At 37.8% G+C, this 6,758-nt stretch overlaps 1 pseudogene; it reads right to left on the bottom strand.

The window, feature by feature from the left end:
* Positions 1-3,974: 3,974 nt before the first annotated feature.
* LOC102837124 lies at positions 3,975-5,195 on the bottom strand (annotated as a pseudogene).
* Between the last annotated feature and the right edge of the window lie 1,563 nt (positions 5,196-6,758).

The following is a 6,758-nucleotide window of genomic DNA, read 5'->3' as shown; positions in this document are numbered from 1 at the left end:
TTAAAAATTTAGATGTATACATTCGCTTCTCTTTTCCTCTTTGTTCAGTGGTATCTTTATAGAAAGGTTGTCGTTGTTAAGTGCTACCCAGTCAGTTCTCACAGTGACCTCATATAGGGTTTCAGAGGAGTGGCTGGTGAGTTTGAACCACTGACCTTGGAGTTCAAATTGACCTGTGGTTCAGTGCTTATCATATAGCACTACACTAGGACTCCATAATAAAAAGGTTGTTTACTGTTGTTAAGTGCTGTCAAGTCGTTTCCCACTCATTGCAACACTGTGTAGGGTTTTTGAGGAGCGACTGGTGAGCTTGAACCTACAGTTCAAACCTACCTTACAGTCCAACGCATTAAACTGTAGCGACAGTGGTAATTGGAACAAGTGCTGACAAGGAAGATTTTCTTACAACTGCTCTTTTTATTTAGATGGCACATTTATTTGGGAGAATAAGAAGAGCTATGAGTAACCAGCTCCCTTCTAAAATATCCTTGGTACTGCTATTGTGTTAAAAGCTTCAGAAGAAAATTTCCAACAGTAAACTTCTAGAAAAATGATACAATAAAATATCTGCCTTACTCATTGGCACACTTTGAGTTTCACATTACCCAATGGTCTACATGGCATCCTTTCTCACTGAATATGTACTCTTAGAAGTATAATTGCATTTGCTGGATCTATGCTCACTTGTTGGCATCCTCCCACTAGCAATTTGGATGCAGTGATTTAGTGTCCTTGGTTCAATTAGATAGCAAGCTTTCAAGTGAGGTGAAGCTGCTGACTATTGTACCACAATTCAACAACTCTAGGTGGTAGGGCACAAAAGCATAACCTTTCATTTATGACCTGGGGCTTTTGAAAGGTACACAGACCGTAGGCCATTAGCAGAAAGAATCAGAGTTCTCTTGTAGCTGATTTGGAGCACTCAGTGTCCAGGGAATATTGCAAAGCATTTCTTTCCTTTTTTCTTCCTGATTCCTTTGAGTTTACACACAACCTTGTTTAAGAGGATTCACTCCTCATTTATTTTACCTGTCAGGGCTCCACACAACATACAGACTTTCCCCTATTTATGGCTAGTTTTGTTAAGAACGTTTAGCTAGATTTACCCATATGTCTTGATTACATTGTTTTTTGGTTGTTATGTGTCATCGACTCATTTGTTGTTGTTGTTGTTGTTGTTAGGTGCCATCGAGTCCGTGCCAACTCATAGCGACCTTACGCACAACAGAACAAAACACTGCCTGATCCTGAGCCAACCTCACTATTGTTGCCATGTTTGAGCTCATTGATGCTGCCACTTTGCCTATCCATCTTGCTGAGCGTCTTCCTGTTTTCATCTGACATTCCACCTTACCAAACATGATATCAGTGCATAGTGATCCTATGTACAATAGGAAAAAAAAAACCAGTGCCCCATCCTGGGCCATCCTCACAATTGTTTGACTTGAGCACACTGCTGCTCTCACTGTACCAATTCATCTAGTTGGGTGTCTTCCTCTTTCTGATTACCCTCCACTTTACCAAGTATGATGTCCTTCTCCAAGTACTTAACACATCCAAAGTATAAGAGACAAACCTCACCATCATTACTCTATTGAGAATTCTGGCCGTATTTCTTCTAACACAGATTTGTTTGCTCCTTTGGCAGTCATCCATTGTACTTTCCATATTTTTCTCAAGCACCATAACTCAAATTCATCAATCCTTCTATAGTCTACCTTATTCATTGTCCAACTTTCATAGGCATATATGGTCATTGGAAATACTATGGTTTGGGCCAGGCACACCTTAGTCCTCAAATTGATATTTTTGCTCTTGACTATTTTAAAGAGATCTTGTGCAACAGATTTGCTTAATTTGATGAGTTGGTTGATTTCTTGACTACTGCTTCCATAAGAGTTGATTGTGTACTCAAGCAAAATGAAGTATTTGATAACTTGAATCTTTTCTCCATTTGTCATGATATTATTTATTGGTCGGATTGTAAGGATTTTTTCTTTATATGGAGGTGCAGTCCATACTTAAGGCTGTAGTCTTTGATGTTCAACAGTAAGTATTTAAAGTCTTCCCTTTCAGCAAGCAAAGTGGCATCATCTGCATATCGCAGGTTATTGAAGTCTTTCTCTAATCCTGAAACCAACTTCTTCGTAGAATCCACCTTCTAGGTTTATTTGCACAGTATACAGATTGAATAAGTATGATGAAAGGATACAACCTTTCTGCATACTTTTCTTCACTTTAAACCATTCAGTATCCCATTATTCTTTTCAAATGACTGCCTCTTGGTTTATGTCCAGGTTCCTCATGAGCACAAGTAAGCAAACCCATTATTCACAATGTTATCCATGAGTTGTCATTATCCAAACAATCAAAAGCCTTCGCATAATCATAAAACACAGATGAACATCTTTTGGGTATTTTCTGCTTTCAGCCCAAATCCATATGACATCAGTAATGATACCCTTAGTTTCACAGCCTCTTCTGAATCTAATAAATTCCCAATACATCCCTGTGGATGTATTGTTGCAGTTGTTTTTGAATCATCGTCAGCTAAATTTCACTTGCATGCGATATTAACGATATTGTTCTATGATTTCTGCATTCCATTGGGTCTGAAATAGGCATACATTTGGATATCTTCCAATGGATTGTCTACATTAGGGAGACTCATTTCTGGTGTGTAGTGGTTTTCTGTGAGCTCTATCAAACATCCTTATCTTCAAGAATTAACAATTCTTTTCAGTTAACTGTCTATTGTTACTTAAGTAGATTCAAATATCTCTTGTCTCTCAGGCATAACTTGTATGCGTTATGATGGTAAAAAAAAAAAAAATCTCTCCTCATTAAATGATAATATTGGAATAAAGAAAAGAAAAAGGAAAGATGAAAGAAAATACTGTTCATTTCTATATATTTACTATTGTTTTTGTTTCCAAATCTTTTATCTGTACGTATGTATCATGTCTCTGTATTTGACAATCAAGGCCTATATATTTTATGCACACAAACACACATAATTGAAAAGGAGCCATTGGTGGGTTTAAACCACCAACCTCATGATTAACAGTCCAGTGATTGTCCTACAGTGGTACACTAGAAATCCAAACATAATCTATATTATACATTATATTTTCTTATTCTTCACAGGTCTGAATCCTGTTCGTGCATTATGAAACCTATAGGCTTAAAATTGTTATTTGTCTTGGAGACTAGGGGCTTCATGTTCTATAGAATTTTATCTATCTATCCATATCTATATCTATATGTATATGTATATCTATATCTATATCTATATCTATATCTACACATACATTAGGGAGGATGAGTTTATATTTTGTGTTAAAGTGATTAACAATGTTTGTCCCTCATTATTGACTCATTCATATTGAAACTCACAGCCTATACCATACAATTTCCACCAGTTCTTACTAACCATTAAGAAAAGACTTATAACAACAAAAGCTATGTGCATAAGTTCAGGGTACAAAATGCCAATCAGGTTCCAGAAAGAAATAGGCTTTCTGTGATTGATATAGCATTTCCTGTCAATGGTTCAGGGATAAAGATGCTTCAGCTGGAAGCTGAGAAATTAAGATAACATGAAATCAGTCAAATTGGATGCCTGAGTTCTCTGCTGTGCCATTTTTGGCTAATTTAATGCAGTCAGTTGGATAAGACCTTTGGTTAATCTCCAGGCCCAGAGTAAGAGCTGAGTACAAATGTACCTTAACATTAGTCTTCAGATAATTAATGAATTCCACTTCTGGAGACAACAGAGCTGAATAAATTCCTATTAATTTCCAGTTAGGCAGGGCCTTGAATTAAAACTCATAGTAGAAGTGATAGGTTCTGCTCTATAGAATCTATCTACATTCTATAGATTCAAGAGGCTGCCGCACTTACAGAGAGTACCAGAACACATGGTCTTCAAACATTTGCTTCTGGATTATTAGAAAGCTTTTGTAACAAAGGGCCTACATATGCTGCTCCGAGGTGTGACCTTGCTTATCCATATCATCAATAAACTCTATGTTGCAGGTGGGGCATTTTGTGATGGAGGACAGGATGGAAGAAGAACTTTCTTGGATACCACACAAGAAAGTTACCATTCACAAGTCCTGGATTTCGTGGTACATCTCTTTGAGTTGAAGCAACCACTTGTATGGCAAAGAGTCAAAATATAGACCCATGTAACTCAACAATCTTTGTTCTACCACTTCAGAAAATCATTTTCTTCTTCCATTTTCTCACTTTCTGTCTGCAGAGGTTTGCATATAAACTCATCTTCACTCAGTCTTTTTGACAGGTCAGAGTTCTGGTCTGTTAACTCCTGCTGCTTCCTTGTTGCAGCAAGTTCTTTCTGCTTCATCTCATTCACTGTCTGCTCCAGCTTTTCTGGATGCTTCCTCTGATCAGTTAAGCTGAAAAATAGTTGATCATTTTCCTTTTTCAGATGTTCCAGTTGCTCAGTCTTATCTTTATCTCCCTGAATAAGCTTCTCCATTTCTCTTTCTTAGATTGACAACTGGTCTTGAAGCTAATCTACTCAATTCCCATCTTTTCATTTTCTAGAGATATCTTCTGATTTTGCTCTTTGAGTCAAAGCAACTCTGCCTTCCAACCCTCTTTCTACTCTTTCACTTTTTGTTCCAATTTCTTATTGGTGTCCTTTAGAGTTTCTAGCTCCTCCTGTGTCCTCTGCATCTTCTGGAGCTAAAACTGAATGTCTAAGCTCTGCTTCCGGAGGTTGATACAGCTGTCCTTCACCTCCTAGCTTTATTTACAAAGCTCCTGGTTCTGCTCATCAATGTTCTCCACCTCTCCCTGAGTTGTTACAACAAAGATTTCCTCTTCACTTTCCAAACAGAACTGAAAAGGATACTTGCTCCTCAGACTCTACCGTCCTGTTCACATAGCAGAATTGGTAACACTTGTTTGGGTGACTCATCATTTAGGTCAATGGGCAAAGTAACCCACATGAAGGTATAATACTCACAAGTTGTCTTCCATCCTACTGTAAGGATGCCTATCCAATCCTTTCAATGAGGGATGAAATGCTGGGAGAGGGTATAATAGAAAGTGATAATCCCTCCAGGAACACAGAACTTTTCCACATTGTTAGAGATGACCTAAGTGAAACGACAGTGGTCCAGCAAGACAACTGATGTGGGGGGTTCATCTGTGATCTCTTGCATGGTGAGGGTTCAAGGGCAGTAGTTGTAATCAGCACAGCAGGGATAGGGCAGGTACTCATCCCAATATTTTATAAGATAGCCTTTAATGTTCTATTCATTTTTCTCTAAGGGAACCATTACCATCAGCTTGGAATTCATTAGGCATTCTTGTTCTCTTGAAGTATTGTTGTTTTTCAATGCCATCAAGTAGGATACAACTCACAGTGACCCTGCATAGGGTTTCCAAGAAGCAGCTGGTGGGGTTGAACTATTGACCTTGTAGTTGGCAGTCCAGTTCTGATCCTACAGTACTACACCAGGAGTCTTCTCTTGGTATGGGGTCAAAAAAAAAAAACAAAAAAACCCTACTAAACGAGAAACTCTGGAGGTTGTTCTTAACATGTTGAGTTTTAACAAGTCCTTCAGGTGATTCTGAAGAACAATCAAGGTTGAGAAACACTGCCTTTGAGAATGAGAGACTAAAGCAGGAATTAGCTCGGTGGGAATTATGTAAAAACTAAACACAGGCTGTACAGATGTCTAATGCTTCTGATAGTAAACAATTCTTGATAAACAATGGATGATAGATTTAGGTCATAATGCCTTTGTCATTTGGTGTAACCAGAGAAATGTTTGTGGCTCTTATCAAAATTGTTTCCTTGGATCAGATAAAGCAGTTTACACATCACTAGTGATTTCTTATTAGAGAGGGTTATATTTGCCTTCACCTGATCTGAAAATGAGCAGATCTTTTCCCACATTTCCTGAATGCAGATTGTGTGAATACGTCAATGGGATATGTGCCCTTGCTTCAGAAAGAAAAGATTAGATTGCTTTGACAAATGATAACTAGTTAAGGTCAAGCTTGTCCCTGATGCGTAATAGTTGTATAGCAATGTATAGATAGGATAAAGGGTATCTCACATTTAAATTCATCTTGTATGATAAATTAGATTGTTTATGACATCTCTCATAAGATCAAATGAAGCAAATTAAGTGTGGGTCCAACATCAGTTATTTCTCCACAAGAAGGTTCAGTGTCTACCAAAAAGCAGAGGCTTATCTACCCAAACTATAGTGAGACTTCACAATCCTGGGTCAAAGAGGAGAAGATTGTCTTGGAAGGCATCAGGATTGTTCTTGTTGTTAAGTGATCTTGAGTTGGTTTCAAGTCTTAGCGACCCAGTTTAGAGTTTTCCGAGGAGCAGCTGGTGAGTTTGAACCACCGACCTAGCGACTCAAACCAACCTTGTGGTCCTGTGCTTATCCTACAGTACTACACCAGGACTCCTCAATTTTGCTCCAGTGGAACTGCATATCTATAATAATTATGATACAATGAATTTATTTTGTTTTAAGTTGTTACATCTATGCTGGTAAATTGTTGTAGAAACAAGAGAATTTGTTATGGAAAGTTTTTAAAAGTTGTAAATTAACTTAATGAGAAAAAGGCCAGGGGAGTTAGCACAAGAATTTCTTTTTTTTTTTTTTGTCACAATAATGTACCTACTCATTCTTTAAGGGGAGCAAAAGTTGTCCTATAAGAATTTCAGTGAGCAACCTTACCCCATCATTCCTACAGCT

This window comes from Chrysochloris asiatica, unplaced genomic scaffold (assembly GCF_000296735.1).
Source record: "Chrysochloris asiatica unplaced genomic scaffold, ChrAsi1.0 scaffold00005, whole genome shotgun sequence".
Taxonomy (NCBI): Eukaryota; Metazoa; Chordata; class Mammalia; order Afrosoricida; family Chrysochloridae; genus Chrysochloris; species Chrysochloris asiatica.
Note: the sequence above shows the minus strand (reverse complement) of the source record. Positions and strands in the feature narration are given on the sequence as shown.